Genomic DNA, 18,366 nt, shown 5'->3' on the forward strand with positions numbered 1-18,366 from the left:
TTTCCATAGCATTGTTTTGTTTGGTGCATCCACTTCCTTTGAAAGCACTTTTTCTTTTCTTGTGATCTGGTTGCTAAACATTTTTTCTTTTCTTTTCTTTTCTTTTCTTTTCTTTTCTTTTTTTGCTTTTCTTTTCCTGATTGGGAGAAGGTGTTTTATTTTAGCATAGCATTCAACAGCTTATAATAGAAGTTGACTCTGGTATTTATTTAATTATTTATTACATAAAAATTATTTAAAAATTTTTAAACCACGTATTTTTGTCAGGTTTCAGAAACAAAGTTTTTTATTGGATTGTAGTCAACACTGTATAATTTCTACATTTTAGAGTTAAGGAAATTAAGGTATAAAGTATGATGGTTCACCAATTTATGTGGACATTTAATAGGGGATCTAGAACTATAATTCTGGAGTTTAATTATTTATTATTTATTTATTTAGACTTTTATTTTTGGTTCAGGGGTACAAGTGCTGGTGTGTTGTTTGGGTAAACTCATGTCACAGGGGTTTTTTGTACAAATTAGAACATGTTTCTTGAAGGAGGCACTTTTACCTACGACAGTGTTTCCAAATCTAGTCATGACTCAGAATTACTGCAGCCATTAAAAACTAGTCTTTCTGATGTGGATTCTATGTCTGTTAATATTGAATTTTCTGAAATGGGACCAGGAAGTATGCGTGGCTGTGGACTATACACACACACACACACACACACACACACACACACACACATATATATGCCCTAAAAAGTGTAGGCATATTTTCTATTGCCATCAAAATAGTACTCCAAACCAGAATTATAGTATTAGATCCCCTGTTAAATGTCCACCTAAACTGGGAAAGCACCATATTTTATACCTTAATTTCCTTACCTCTAAAACATAGAAATTATACAGCACTGACTATAATCCAACAAAAAACTTTACATTTCTGAAACTTAACAAAAATAGATGGTTTAAAGATATTTTAAAAAATTTTGTATTACAGTTGACCCTTGAAGAACACGTGTTTGAATTGTTTGAATCTTCTTATACATGGATTTTCTTCTGCCTCTGCTGCTGCTGAAACAGACAGCAAGACCAATCCTTCCTCTTCCCTCTCCTTCTCAGCCTACTCAGTGACATGGAGATAGCAAGAATAAAGACATTTATGATGATTCCCTTCCACTTAATAAATAGTAAATATATTTTCTCTTACTTATGATTTTCTTAACAATATTTTCTTTTATCTAACTTGCTTTATTAGAATATAGTATATAGTACGTATACTATAAAAATACATGTTAATCAACTGTTTATATCATTGGTAAGGTTCCTGGTGAACAGTAGGCCATTAATAGTTATATTTTATGGAGTCAGAAGTTATACACAGAGTATTCAACTTTGTGAGTGTCATCACCCCTAACCACCACCCGCATTGTTCAAGGGTCAATTGTTTAGCATTTACCCACAATAAGTAAGCTAACAAATAATTTTCTGGATTATTTTTGTTATTTTGGAAAGCATATATGGCAATATTGATGGTACGATATAAATACACGTATATACTTTAACTTGACTGTATAATGGATGGCCCAGTTATAATTTCCTGAAAGAGCAGCATTGGCCTCTATGATACATATTATACTTGTTGTATTTTATATAATATTCCAGGGTTGAAATACTATAATATCAAGGAAACATCAAAATTTATAACAAAGATAATTAATTCAAACTAGAATCTGAGCCAAAGTTTTTTGCCAGATATTAATGCCCAAGACTAGATATCACTTATATTCACTAGCTCGAAAGAGAGGAAGGCACCGACTTATGTGACTTTTCCACCCTTATGCAGTCATCAAATGCAAACAATAAACATGAATATGCACAAAAGCACATATCAGAATTAGCAATCAAATTAATGCCACTTGCATTTATAGCAGAGTTTCAAATCCTTGAATCATCTTAGAAACATAAAGAGGAACATTCTACACTGGCATGAATGTCCCTTCAGGAAGTATAAAGCTTAAATGGAATTCCTTTGATGAAGCAGACTAGAATTTGACTAGATCTGTAATGCTGACACAAACCATACTGAAATGGAGTTCACCTATAGTTCCCATACTCAAATGCTCCTACTGAGAAAGTGTGAATTCTAGCATTGAGTGGTAATGCAGTTTTGATATCAGAAGTTTTAAGGTCAAGAAAAAAAGACATAAAAATGAATTCTGAGGTTTTACATTTGAAGAGCCAAACAAAATGTATTAATTTTTGAAGCAGTGTTTTTGTGAATATAAGTTTTTACTTCATTGACTAAAATTCTGTTTCCTAAAATGAGAACTGTCAAGAGATTGTCTTCAGACATAAATTCCCGTAAAACAAATTAAACAAGATCTCTTTCAATATTTTCAAACGGTGAAAGAGGAAGTGAAGGCAAGATACATAGCCAAGTCTTACAAAAATTTGGAGAGAGGTGGGTGGGGTGGGGAAGAGAGATATGCTATTGTGAATCCAAATTTGAAGCAAGGGAAAAATGCTTTTCAATCATCAAAAATGTGTAGCGATTGATTTAATCTAGGATAGTTTAATGAATACTGGAAGAAGCCATGAGGCACCTGGGTCAGAAACAACAAATGCTCTATTACTTACAGTAATAGCAGTGGTCAGAGCATCAGCATTTTCTGTCCTGATTTCCCCAGCCCCCAGTTCTCCAGACAAAGAACAGAAGAGCAGATGATATTTGTACATGCAGTGGGATTCTATGGACAGGAAGCATGTCTGTCTTTTGTTCTGGAAAGTACCAGAACAAATTGTCCAGATAGTGAAACTATGTCTATATTCCAAAGCCATAAGCAACCCTTCCATTTGCACAGAAGAGTGACAATATCTCTGTTTTCCAAGGATGTTCATTATGCATACATACATATTTCAGAACAGTCAATGCCTCTGCAATACAATCAGAAATGTGAGAGACCGTGAAGAATCGTCTCTCAACACCTCTGAAACTATATTTCATATTTTCCAAGCTAGGGCCAAGGAAGGTAAACATTTAGCCTTCATCACTAAGCAAAAGGCAAGAAAACTGGCACTTTGAACAGGAGGAATGGAAAAATTGTCCACAGTTCTCAAGGTATCCTTCAGATATAAGCTAACTATAGCTTCTCTTCATAGTACCGCTTCTATGACACATAACTACAAGCCCATGTAGCTGTCTCTATTCAGAAAATTACTATTTGACACAAATGACACAGTGACTTCTCGATCCTTCTGCTGTAGATTTGAATGTATAAACATGTTATAGGGGAAAATAAGTTTCAGATCACTCTTGTTCACCTCTCCTGCCAGTTTATCAGCACATTTGAATTAAAGTATAATCCATTCTGTGTAAAAACTAACAAACCACAGCCTCTTCAAAAACATAGCAATCTGATTGACAGGAACAAAAATTTAAAATGCACAAATATGGCTCACTGCATTCAATATATTTAATATTATTTAACCACTGCAAATAGTGTTGGGCCATTCTTTCTTCAGCCTAAGTATGAATTCTGGTTCATATAAGACTTTTAGTTAAACATGTAAAAAAAAAAAAAAAAACAACTATCCAATAAAAACATTTAACACCATAAGTAATTGTAATTGCCCTGTAATGATAACTGAAAAATTATTCCCAATTGCATGTATCATGAAAATCCTACAGAGTCCTGAGTCACAGGCTTTTATTTTTTATGATGCCAGAAGTTCCACTGTTACCACACACAGGGTTACTAAAGTCTGTCATATTTCACAGGATAACACTGAAACTGCCCGTGTTGCATAGGATTATACTAAAACTCCCATTGTATAGAATAATACTTAAAAGCTCTGAAAAACCCAGCAACTATTATGACACGCTTAGGCTATGAAACCTAAGACTAAATAAAAGACTATTCAAACTTTTGTTTTTGAAATAATCATTGTCTTAAATTTTCTTGTAGAAAATTTCTTGTAGAAAATTTCTTGTAGAAAATCTTTGGTTCTAAATGAGTAGAAAGCAAGAAAAAGAAAGTCTCAGGTTTTATTGGAACTTTAGGGCACAGATATTTTTGTCTACTGGTCAAATGTGTTGATTGTATTATTAAAACCTGTGAATATTCATTAAGTTTGGGGTATTCAGTTTTCAGACATTTATGATGTCTCACAATAACACAAACTTCAGAAAATCAGGGAAGACAAGATTTGAATTTTACAAGTGTAGTTTATCAATTTTCAAAACAAGTCAAGTGTAAAAACATTACTCGCATGTGATAAAGGGAAGTTGTTAGACTTTGATTTATTAGACAGTGACAAATACACTTATCAAACTTCTGTTTTTTTTTGTTTTGTTTTTTGTTTTGTTTTTAGTGGGAGAAGGTGGGGGAGATGGAATCGAGCTCTTACGCTCAGGCTGGAATGCAGTGGCACCATCTCAGCTCACCGCAACCTCCGCCTCCTGGGTTCAAGCGATTCTCCTGCCCGAGCCACCTGAGTAGCTGGGATTACAGGCATGAGCCACCACACCGTTTTTTGTTTGTTTGTTTGTTTTTTGGGGTTTTTTTGTAGTTTTAGTAGAGATGAGTTTCACCATTTTGGTCAGGCTGGTCTTGAACTCCTGACCTCAAATGATCCACCCGCCTCAGCCTCCCAAAGTGCCTGATTGTGTTTATTCAACACTAATATAGATAGTTATATTATTTTGTTTTTAATGTGAATTGTGAATATATACCATTTAATATGTTTAAGATTTTAAAAAGAGCAAACTTACTTTACAAAGAAATTTGATAAATACCTTGTTAAAATCAGCTTTATGAAATGCCAAATACCATGGATTTTAAGCACCTCTAGCTTACTTATCTATTTTGTCTATAATTATCTAAAGTAAAGAACAGATGAACATATAGTGAAAATGTAACAGTGCTTGGCAAATGTGACAGTGTTCCTTTATAGGCTATCTCTACATACAGTATGAAACATGACACATTGCATTTATTTTTACGGTTCCCTGAAACCCTTCTGAAATAACAGTGACTCCATTAAAAAGTTATGAAATCACAAAGACAGTGAGAACAATAGTAGACAATTGTTAACTAGAATGTTGGACAAATGAAGGGTCGATTGTAACCTACATTTCCAACAAAGAATATTTAAATGTAACTGCCTGTGGCAAGGTAAAGACAGACACATTCTAATAACAAGCAAGGCAATTATTGCCACAAAAACTCAGAAATCCTCAGGAACTGGAGGTCCCTGGTATTGGTGAAGGCCAGGATGTAGGGTTTGGGGGAGCATAGGAAGATAAGAAGTCAAAGTGAAATTAGGTCTCCTCTCTCAGACTATGCAGGCATTAAACTGGCCTCCCTCATTCCTTCAGAGATAGGATGCTGAGCAGAGGGGGTAGACTGGGAACATTTTGTAAAAATTTGGTGGAAATTAACAAACAGTGATGGAAACCTCAGCCCATTTCCCTCATTCAACTTCCATATTTGGGAGAGCCAGGCTAAAACTTCCCCATCACTCCCAAACTACCTTTCATAAAAGCAGGAGATTACAGGATTCTTCTCCAAGTAAACCGACCTAAGGAACAATATGAGAAATGAATGGCATTTGATAGCTTGATCTTCTATGACAGAGTCTCATCAGTGGGTAAGCCTTGACCGTGAAAGTGAATGTCTAATAACCTAATAATGTTTCTAGTATCTCATTCTTAAGTGTGAACTAACAGCGAGGCTTCGAGTCTTCACTCCAAAAGCAACAAAGGAGGCTAAGAGAAATGAAGAGAGGAAAATAAAAAAATTCCTAACCCTTAGACTATCCAAAGAGTGGAAAAAATTTCATTTGTATGTGTATGTGGATGATATATACATTCCATAGAATATACTATTCCAAAAATAAAGAAATTATTCTTTCTTTCAGTAGGAACTAGGGATTATTATTTTTTTAATTAAAAAAACAACAGTCAGAGAATAATAAAGTACTTTTGGAAATTTAAAAAAACTTTTCCAGAAAGGAAATGTTTATTCAACAGATTCTAATATCCAGTTGAGAAATTCAAAACATAAAAAATCTATATAGACTATGAAAATAAAACAGCAAAAAATGCAACATTTAATTTCAGGAAATGAACAGATAAAACAAAGTAGAAGAAAGTATAAAAGACAATTTATCCCAGGACCTAAAATATATGAATATGATAACTGAAGGGGCTACAGGTAACCAAACTAATGAAAAAAAAAAAATAAAGGTTCTTACCAACATAAAAGAAACTTAAACATAAAATCCAAAGAATAAAGCTGAAGTTTTTGAAGTAGAGAGAAATTATGAATGAACCAGAACCTATTGGTATTTTTAGGAGCATTCCTAGAAGGTGGAAGGACAGTAAAGCAAAATTTTAGAACTATGTAGGAATGTTATTTCCAACTTACAACTCTGCACTCAGCCATGATATTTTTCACGAGGGATATGAAAATATTTTCAGTCAAGCAAGTGCCCAAAAAATACACTGGAGGAAATAAAGAGAAGTGCCTCCAAGTATCAAAAGAGAGACAGAAAGAGGAAGAGAGAGAGAGAAGGGGAGAAAGAGAAACACCTCACTGAATGCACCAGGAGGAATTTTATAGTTTGGATGGAGATTTAAGGACTGAATTCAGCTGAATTCAGATGTGCTGGGCATATGTTAACATAAAGGCAATTATTTACTCCAGGGTGGAGAGGTGGGAGAGGGATGTAGGGGAAGAAATCAGAAGGCTCAGTTGTGAAAATGATTGCATAAATATAATAATGTTTAAAAATTATGAATATAATGTGAAAATGTGAGTAAAAACAGACAATATGAGGAGGAAAAGTGTGTGTTTTCAGAGGGGGTGTGTAAGTTGGAAGATCCTTGACATGAGAGGACAAAATTCTTTCTTTCCATAGTAGGTAATCAATAGGTCATTTCTAAACCTGATCATAAGCAACAGTATTATTAACCTACTACTTAGAAAAATAAGATATATAGTTGAAGAAATTGCTACAATTTGAAAATGATAGTATGAATATTCCATTTTGACCAACAAATGTGACAGGGATTGACGTTCGCATATGACTTTTTCTATTTCTGAATAGAGCTTTCTCAAAATATGAGGTCATTTTTACCTTACCAGGATAGCCAGAGTTTTTAACTAAAACAAATCATCAGGTGTTTAACTGAAAAACACTAAATATTAAGAAAAGATACCAATGGTTGGGATGAAGTTATATTTATATGATGATATATATGTCATATCAGAACCAGAAGAGTAAACACACAGGAGGTTGACAAGAGGGTAGAGTGATTTCAATCTTTGGAGCAGCTTCTCTGTTTCAAACACTGGAAATGAGTGGTAAATTATAAAAAGATAAAAGATACAAGCAGAGTCACAAAACAATGATAAACATTTCAGTAGACCAGAATCACCAGGGTTTAGTAATATTATAGATGCAAACATCTGTTATGTGAGTGGCAGCCTAAGAGTCAGTGTGGGGGAAAATGAGCCTATCGGTCCACCAGTGAATAGCAGCTAGGCTCCCTGTTTAAATGGGATGCATAGAATTAAAAGTCAACTAATGAACCAATAGGCATGTAAACCCCCATTTTAAACCACACAATTCAATCTAATGCTAAGAAATATAACCAAAAATTAACATTAAGGGTTGAATTAATTCGATGGGAGTTCTCTTATAAGATGCCAAAATGTTATTTAAAGATGCAGAAAATGAGAAGTGAAGAATTCCCTTTTGTAATAAAATTAAAAAAATAAAATATAGATAGGAAAAATGAAGAAAGGACAAAACAATTCATAAAAAAGGCAGTTAGAAAGTGACATGAATATTGGCTTTATAATTATTAAAATTTATGTAAAATATTTTATATATGAATGTATATTATATATATGAATTTAAGAAAATTGTGAAAAATACATTAGAGCTGAAAAACAAACAATGAATAAAAGCTCTTTGAAATAAAAACAGTGACTGAAATTTAAAAACTTCATAGGTTATATATTCTCTCTGCACACACAGAGACAACTTGAGAAAAGGAGAAAAATTTAAGAATTCCCCCCCCCCCAAAAAAAACCCAAATGTCAGAACATACAAAGGGATATAGCACCTGAAATATAGCAGTTATGTATAGAAGATAAATCAAGAGACTCTAATATGTGTCAAATAACAATTCGAGAAGAATGGAGAGAAAAAAGAAGATAATGCAATAGTGATGTATTCTAAGGTAAAAACAAATGAATCAGCATTAGTTGTAAAATAGATGCAGAACTATCTAAGTATTATATGAGAATACTATAAACATTCTTACGACAATAAATTTAAAAACCAAATGAAATGAAGTGTGAATTATCAAAATTGATTTGAGGAAGAATAGAAACCACATTAAAGCAATACGTGTTAGTAAAATTAAAGGGGTTCTCACAAGTTGCCTCCTCTCACTTTTGACCCTGAAACATCAGGTAAGACAATGATGTATTAAGGATCTCTTCATTAATACCTCTACAAGAATTAAGATGGTGTTTAGTACATCTTACTAGCTGGATGGAACCCTAAGGCCTACTGCTAATGTAGCAGTAGAGTCTTTCAAAAACAATTCTGGATTTGGCTTTGGAGGCTGAGATGAAATGTAATCAGAAACAGAAACACCACATACTTTTTAAAGATACACTGTTAAGGCCGGGTGCGGTGGCTCAGGCCTGTAATCCCAGCACTTTGGGAGGCCGAGGCGGGTGGATCACGAAGTCAGGAGATCGAGACCATCCTGGCTTACACGGTGAAACCCCGTCTCTACTAAAAATGCAAAAAATTAGCCGGGCGTGGCGGTGGGCGCCTGTAGTTCCCACTACTTGGGAGGCTGAGGCAGGAGAATGGCGTGAACCCGGGAGGCGGAGCTTTCAGTGAGCCGAGATCGCGCCACTGCACTGCAGCCTGGGCGACTGAGACTCCGTCTCAAAAAAAAAAAAAGATACACTCTTAAAAGCACCGCCATCCGAGGTGAATATGGACTTAAACATTTCAAACTTAAAAAGGATAAAGACAGATGTTTTACAAGCAGAAAGCAATCTATGAAAATTTCTCAAAATATTTTCAAAAGGCTTCTTCAGAAGCTTTCAAAGGGGGTCAAAATCTAAAGAGAACAATAAACTGGGAAGCCACTCTCAGAGAAAATAACAAAGACTTAATTGAGAACATTATTCCTCCACAGAATGGGAAAATTTGACATTCGCACAGCAGGATTTCAGAATTGTGAAGGACCATTGACTTGTGTGTTCCTCTTCTTCTTCCCTATTTCAATAGCTGGGTTTATGATAATTACTCAGTCTTAGTCACCTGCATTCATTCATTTGTGTGTGGAGGGGGGTGGGAGGGACAGAATTTATCCTTTCAGTTCATGTGTCTGGAACAAAAGGAGCCATATCCAAATGCGACATATCATGAGATCCTAGATTTCAGGCCTGATGCTTGATAATACTGGATAATACTTCTGGAGGTCTTGGTGGAGGCTGAGAACATTTTGCACGTGAAAGGGTTGTGGATAATACTGCTGGGGAAGGAGGGTGGAGGAACTGGCATAGATGCGTTGCATTGGTGACCCTGATTCTGTATCCCACTCTGTACTCACACTCTTGACATATATGACTTCACACTTCCTTTCATTGAAAGGGCATTTTCTCTTTTCTACACTTTGAGTTTGACTCAGTGACAAGCATTGACTTTATTTAGCTAACTTTTTCCTTAATTCATTAAGAAAGTGAGTGTTTTGGTATTTTTCACTTACTGAGTATTTTCTGGTCTCATAGCTTGAAGCAAGGTAGTTACTCAACAATCATTTAATTGTTATTTTACATTTTCATCCCCAATGAGAAATCATTCATGACCTTATTCTCTCTCTGTCTGCCTTGAGAGGCTGGAAATGAGAAATAGTTTTATTTTCCAAACCAGAAAATTCTGACTCTTTTATATTCTCTCTAAATTCTGCTTGCTAAGTTCTGGATTCTTTCCTGCATTTATCTCTTCCTTTCAGTACCTCATTTTCAGCTAGCAAGAACCCCTGACTTTTTATCATCGTGCATGGCAATCTGTTAAGTCAAATTCAAAAGTTTATACTTTTCTAATTTCTAAGTTATTTTGAGCAACAATTTTATCAATGTTTCACCACTACATGACACAAACTGCCATTTTCCCACCCCTTTTAGTAGTATAAACATCATTTTTCCCACTCTCAAGCTAATGATGATACATTTTAGATTTTTATTAAGGTAGCAGTTTAGTACAGTAAAGAATAACTTTTACACAGTAGTGGCAACACAAACAAGACTGAGATTTAAGTTATATGCCATTCAGATTAATATACAAAATTAATAATATGCTTTTATGGGTGGAAAATAGAAAGATGACTACCATGTTGCTATGGAACAAAACTCAGAAGACAGAAAAGCTGCTTGACATTTGTATGTTTCATACAACTATGAAAAAATATTCAGCCTCCCAAAGAAAAACTAAAAGACAATGAGACTCCATCAAAAGCCAGAGTGTCATGAATAATAAATTTGATATATATTAAAAAAGAAGTTATCAAATTACATATTATTGATAAGAAATAGAAATTATTTTATTATAATTGGAGAAAAACATGGCAATGCCAAACTTGTAAAATTAGACTTAACAATTTCACCTTGGCCGGGCGCGGTGGCTCACGCCTGTAATCCCAGCACTTTGGGAGACCGAGACAGGCGGATCACAAGGTCAGGAGATCGAGACCACGGTGAAACCCCGTCTCTACTAAAAATACAAAAAATTAGCCGGGCGCGGTTGTGGGCGCCTGTAGTCCCAGCTACTCGGGAGGCTGAGGCAGGAGAATGGCGTGAACCCGGGAGGCGGAGCTTACAGTGAGCCAAGATCGCGCCACTGCACTCCAGCCTGGGCGACAGAGCGAGACTCTGTCTCAAAAAAAAAAAAAAAAAAAAAAAAAAAAAAAAAAAAAAAAAAAATTTCACCTTTGCTTATTGCACTTAGAGCAACTCTTATACAAAATACTCAGAAAAGCAAATGAAAGAATTTTATAGCAATATTGTTTATAAGAAGATAAAAATGAAATCATGTCACTAAATATCCACCAATAGAATTAATATCTTTGAATCTCAACTACAAAATATTAATACATTAACACATTGAATTATTATATCTCAATTAAAGCGGGTATATTTCAAAAATACATTTAAAAATAACATGTTATGAAACTATATGAATAATGCTAAAAGTTTAAAAACATATGAAACAATACTGTGAATTCTTATATATGAATCTGTCTATGTTTAGTAATTTTATTTAATTTACTTTTTTTTTTTTTTTTTTTGAGACGGAGTCTCACTCTGTCGCCCAGGCTGGAATGCAATGGCACGATCTTTGCTCACTGCAACATCTGCTTCCTGGGTTCAAGTGATTCTCCTGCCTCAGCCTCCTGTGTAGCTGGGATTACAGGTGCCCACCACCACGCCCAGCTAATATTTTGTATTTTTAGTAGAGATGGGGTTTGGCCATGTTGGCCAGCCTGGTCTTGAACTTCTGACCTCAGATGATGTGCCCACCTCAGTCTCCCAAAGTGCTGGGATTACAGGCGTGAGCCACCGCACCTGGCCTAATTTACATTTTATAGACATTATTATTTTAAAAAACATTCTCTGCTTTGTTCCTGTTCTAATGAATCAAGTTGTATTGTGGGTGTCTCATTATAAGAGGAGAATATGTCTCTACCCCAGTTTATCTTAGGAATGGCATGTGACTTGTTTCAGTCAATGAAAAGCTAGGGCATATATTATGACTCTTTCAAGATGAAATTTTAAGAAATGGTTTGACGTTCTGTATTAATTGTTCCTTCTTTAATGGAACGGGTAATGTCCGCAATAGGAGCTGCTATATCAGCTAAAGACTTAAAGTAAACATAATGTAGAGTAGTAGTTCTATAGCTCACCTATGATTAATTTGCCATGGGAGAAATAAGTTGCAAGCTACTTATACTGGTCATTAGTTATCACCGCATAACTTAACCTATGCTGTCTAATTATAATTCATGAGAACGCTATCTAAAGTATACATTCGTGAGAATGCTAAAGAGAAAATTCAAAATAACGGTAAGATCAGTATAAAATAAATGAGAAGTATAGGTCAGGGGAATGCACAGAGAGCTTTAGCGTCATCTATGCTATTTTATTAACTGAAACATAATTGGAAAATTATATTACACATGTTGATATCTGGTACATCCACATGGTGGGTATTTGAGCATATTTTATACTTTTTTTGTATTTCTGAGTGTTTGAATTATTCTATAATAAAGCAACTCTTTAAAAACAAAAAAAAATGCGAACCGTGAAACCCTAAGTGGCATCAAATTTTTGAATACTTTTGTCTTCTGTTAACAACTAAGAAACCACTTTTTAAATCTATTTTGGTGGAAGAAATTATGTTTTTGCTCATAAACTAATTACAGTATTGTCAACTTATTATCTAAGTAGCATATTAAAAAAAACAAACTTCACAGGTGAGATATATGTCATCCCAACTAAGAATGAATTACAACAGTTTACAATTCCCATTTCACACTGAATATTTAAAAATTACAATTATGTAAATATGTGCAAAAATTAAGTGAATTAAGGCAGTTGCAATTTACAGAGACATCTATTAAGTCTGAAGCCTTTAAGAAAGTATTAAGATTAGGCCGGGCGCGGTGGCTCAAGCCTGTAATCCCAGCACTTTGGGAGGCCGAGGCGGGTGGATCACGAGGTCAGGAGATCGAGACCATCCTGGCTAACGCGGTGAAACCCCGTCTCTACTAAAAATACAAAAACTAGCCGGGCGTGGTGGCGGGCGCCTGTAGTCCCAGCTACTCGGAGGCTGAGGCGGGAGAATGGCGTGAACCCGGGAGGCGGAGCTTGCAGTGAGCCGAGATCGCGCCACTGCACTCCAGCCTGGGCGACACAGCGAGACTCCGTCTCAAAAAAAAAAAAAAAAAAAAAAAAAAAAAAAAAAGTATTAAGATTAAAAATTGCTTTGATGATTGTTGTTGCTATTTTTAATTTTAATATTTAGCTTGTATCCATACCAAGATAACAAAGACAGTGTTATATTACATTTTCACAAAAAATTAAACAGTTACCATTTTCATTTTAGGTAGTATGTAAAAGAAAATTAATGGTTATTTACTGTCATAATATCTCAGATAATTCATCTATAAATTTTCCTAATTTGGAAAAGAGTCAAAGGTGAGCAATTAAAGCACTATTCTGTTCTACAAATAAAGATTATTATCAGTCTACAAGATTAATCAGATATGGCTAAGAAATATTTACAGTTAACAATCATTAGTCTGTAGTTTACTAGTATTATGAGAATAAAATTGGAATGAATGTTTCTCTGAAACTGTATGCATTTGCATTCCACATTAATAATGCCTTAAATTGACTGAAAGCAGCCAAAAAATATGCAATTAAGTGTCATTAGTTGAATTTACTCAAACTGTATACTCAAACTGGGTCTTGGAAGAGTTTCTACCAAAATATTAGGTTTCACTGAATATACTGTAATATTCTGGTGTCCATTTTTCATGTCTTAAATTACTTTGTCAGTTAAAATGCAGTATATATATAAAATACATTTATAATATTATATAATATATAATATAATATAATATAATATATTATAATATATAATATATAAATAACATAATATATAATATACAATATTATATACAATATACATTTTATATAATTTTATATTATATAAACTTATTTTATATATATCATATATATTATATATATTCTATATACACCCAGAAAAACTGTGGTTCTGTTTGCAGAAAAGTGGGGGATTGATTGATGTTCGGTCAATAACCCACAATTTTCTACATAGAAGAAGCTGTAGAAGGATATAAACAACAACAACAAAAAAAGCAATAACAGCCCCCAACATACACAAAAACGCGCCCAGTCACATACACGTGCTCACATGTACACCCACACACCCACACGCTAATTCTCTTTAACCTGAATTAAAATAGACATAAAATATTATTAATTTATTTAGAAATTGACTGATTTTGAACCATGATTTACAATGGTATCAGCCACGGTTCTCCAGAAAAACAGAACCAATAGAACATATACATGTAGACATATATATGAAGACCTTAATTTCAAAGAACTGACTTCCATGATTGTGGGGACTGGCAAGTCTTAAATATGCAGAGCAGGCTAGCGGACTAGAAACTCTCAGGCATGAATTGATACTGAAGTCTTGAGGCAGAATTTATTCTTTCTCAGGGAAACCTGTTGTGCTTTTGAGGCTTGTCAATTGATTAGATGATGCCTACTGATATTATCCAGAATCATCTCCTGCTTAACATCCACTGATTGGAAATGTTAACCTTACCTACAAAATACCTCCACAGCAATACCTGGTTTAGTGTGTGAATAACAAGGTAATATAGCCTTGCTAAGTTAGCACATAAAACTGACCATAATATGTATGTTTTAAGAATAGTGTTACTTTTTCAACTGATGACAACATGATATTTAGCTAATATATAAATAAATGCCATTATATTCAAAAAAATCACTTTGGTAAGATGTATCTAATTTCTGCTGAAAAATTGGTACTGATAAGTTCACTGTATTTTAAAATTAAGTTATGAAATGTTTCATACATACAGAAGATAATATGTTAAGATAATATGATGTCATTATGATCTAGATTTTTTAAATGCCATCATTTGTTGTAATTAATTTTGACTTGTCATCATTAATTACATAAAATATTATAGGTGAAACCTTCCTCACTCATCTTATTTCTCTACTCTTATCCCAGATGAAGCATTATATTTAGGTTGGTATATTTCATTCATTTTCATGATTTTATATATTGTGTAAACAATATGTACACAAAAATATATATTTTTTATATATATATGGGATGGTAGGATGGGTTTTAATTTATCATGCTGTCACAATGTAGATATTTTCATGCAATGTTTTAAAGTCAACATTAATTCTGTCTTATGTATCCTGTTATATTTACTTTTGGTTTATTCATTTTAATAGCTAAACAGTATTTCAATGTATGACTGCAGGAGACTATTTTTTAAGTTTTTCACATTTACTTCATTCATTCATCTGAACTTTGTTTCGGGATACTGTGTGAAATAAGAACTATTGATTCTTACATGTCACCAAAGGTACCAGTGACATTATTGAGTAGACTAAATTAGCCATTCCTCACAACGTCAGTTCTACTTCTGTCATATATCAAGTTGCTATAGGATTTAGATCTCCTCCTGAGCTCTTTTATATTTAGTTCTTAAATCCTTCTATAAATATCCTTTGATTGCAGTTAGTAAATCTTTATGCCAAATCTAAATATCTGGCAGGCCAAGGGAACCCCTTTCTCTTCCCCATGCAGATTCAATTTTCTTCTTCAGAATTGTTTGTCTGTATTTGGCTTTGTATTCATCCATATGAATTCCTGTATCAGAACGTCTAATTCTGTAAAGAATCCTACTAGTAATTTGATTCAAATTGCAAATAACTTACAGGTTAATTTGGGGGAGAATTGACATCATTAATACATTCAGTATCCCAGTGGAAGTGTAGAGTGTACCTCTATTTTTTTGAACATTTATATGTGTCCAAAAATAGATTTTGTTATTTTTCTCTGTAAAGTTCTAACAAATACTTATTATTTATAAGTACCCTACAGCTTTAAAATATTATGAATATGGTTATCAAATATTATATTTTTGAAATTTTTTCATAAGTATGATTTTGCAGTGAAGTCTAAGATCAAGATGCTGGCTGATTCGGGTCTTGGTGAGGGATCTTTTCCTGGCTTACAGAGTTCCCTTCTTTCTGTGTCCTCATATAGTCCTTCCTCTAATTGTTACATAGGGTTCTTCATAATCTTTAAGTAAAGGTGTACCTGTGCTTTTCAATTATTCAATTTCATTACTTATTTTTGTCTCCTTATCAACCAAATACTTCCATCTTTCCCATGATTTTATAAAGGTCAATTATTCCTCTTGTTTTACATATGTATATGTGTTTGTGTATATGTGTGTGTGTATGTATGTGTATATATATGTATGTGTGTATGTGTGTGTATATATGTGTGTGTGTGCGTATATATATATACACACACACACACATATATACATACATACATACATACATATATATATATCACTATATCTGGTGAATACATGGTCAGACTTTTAAAAATTATTCCTGATGTGTTTGCAATTATTTATAATTGGTTAATATTTCTGATCAAATATTTACAAGTACAACTAACTATAGAGATCTAATAAGCTGAGAGAACACACCATTAAGGAAAGTTTGATATTTTGGAAAAAAAGACCCAAAATAACACAGGTTTTATGTTTTTATTCAAAGCTTACTTATGTTATCAAGAACTCAAGCTTATTTTTCATTTATTGCCATCATCATTTTGCACATCTTGTTGGTTTACATTCAGTGGAAGAAAGAAAGGACTTCCTCCCCATTCATACATATTAAAGTTCTTCTTTTGGGTCCGATTCAGAACATAAAACAAAACAAAAAAGCCTGAATCAGTACCTAGGACACAAACAGACCTTAGTGAAACTTAGAGCTGTGCTTGCCAAACCATTTATTGTAGTAGTTCTCACCTTGACTCCATATTGCTATCATTTTGGAGGCTTTAATGTATACTAATGCCTAGATCGCAACCCCAGAGATTCTGATTTTATCTACATTAATGGAGTCAGGAGCTATATTTAGGTGATTCTAATATGCTAGCAATGTTGAGACTCATATCATTAAAACGGGAATGAAAGAATCATGCTTTATTGGACGAGTCTGTGTAAAATGGGTACAGAGGTGTCAACCACAGTGTACATGACAGAAACAAATATTTATTTTAAAGATGTCTTTATTTCACCTTTGTTCATGAAAGAGAAATTCAGATTGACAGAAGTTTACTGAGTACAAATAAAAGAGTATTTCATTTCCATCTGGACTCTGTTTCAGAGAAGTCTATTGTGTCTGTTCTCCACCAAATTATCAATGGTTTGTAGATATTGTGTGATTTTTTTCTTTTTACCCTCTTTCTCTAGCTAATTTTAAGATATCTTTTTTGTTTGTTTGTTTGTTTTGTTTTGTTTTTTTAATTCCCGAAGTTACACTAATAGTGTTTAGGTTTGGACTTATCTACTTTTGTTTGTCTTATTATGTAATGTTCTTCTGCAATCTAAAGACTTATTATCTTTCTTCACCTCTGACAAAATTATCCACAGTTATCATTTTACATATCCCCCTAATTCTTACATTTATAAAAGTAAAGGGCCGGCAGGGTGGCTCACACCTGTAAACCCAGCACTTTGGGAGGCTGAGGCGGGTGGATCATGAGATCAGAAGATTGAGACCATCCTGGCCAACGTGGTGAAACCCCGTCTCTACTAAAAATACAGAAAATTATTCAGGTGAGGTGGCGGGCGCCTGTAGTCCCAGCTACTCAGGAGGCTGAGGCAGGAGAATGGTGTGAACCCGGGAGGCGGAGCTTGCAGTGAGCCGAGATCGCGCCATTGCACTCCAGCCTGGGCAAGAGAGCGAGACTCCATCTCAAAAAAAAAAAAAAAAGTAAAGAATAAAAATTGCTGTTTATTTTTTTTTTAAATCAGCTGTCATGAGTACACCGTGTTGGTTGTTGCAACAATACATAATATCTGTTCTCTCATTTTGCCTTACTAAAACACTCCTAAATATTTCATGGTGATAATGTGTCCAGTTAAAATATTTGGATTCAAGATATGTCTTCCTATGGGGAGTTTCCATATGATGCAAGTTAAATAAGTGGATAATGTCGGCTGGAGAGTCCACTAAAGCTCATTCAAAGGAATAGAGACTTATAGTTAGCTGTACGGTACTGTACACCTAAAAAATTGTCAAAGGTAGATATTATTTTATGTATTTTGACCATAATAAAAATAAAAAAGGAATAAAAACTGAAAAGCTAGTCTTCTTTTCTGTTGACCTTTAGTTACTTCTTCTTTCCTAGAAAAACAGTTTCAGTGATAGGTGAAGGAAAAGCTAAATAGTAAAAGAGAAAAAATAGGAAACACAAAGGAATTTTTCTCCTTGATTAGTTACCCTAACTAATCTACTTGTCCTTATTTTTCACATCCAGATTTCTTGTTTTGTGAAAATAAAATTTTTTAAAACTATTATTTTGTTAAGCCACAAAAATTGAGAGAGAGAGAGAGAGAGAGAGAGAGAGAGAGTGTGTGTGTGTGTGTGTGTGTGTGTGTGTTTAGGCTTAT

Source organism: Theropithecus gelada, chromosome 6, assembly GCF_003255815.1.
Source record: "Theropithecus gelada isolate Dixy chromosome 6, Tgel_1.0, whole genome shotgun sequence".
Lineage (NCBI taxonomy): Eukaryota > Metazoa > Chordata > Mammalia > Primates > Cercopithecidae > Theropithecus > Theropithecus gelada.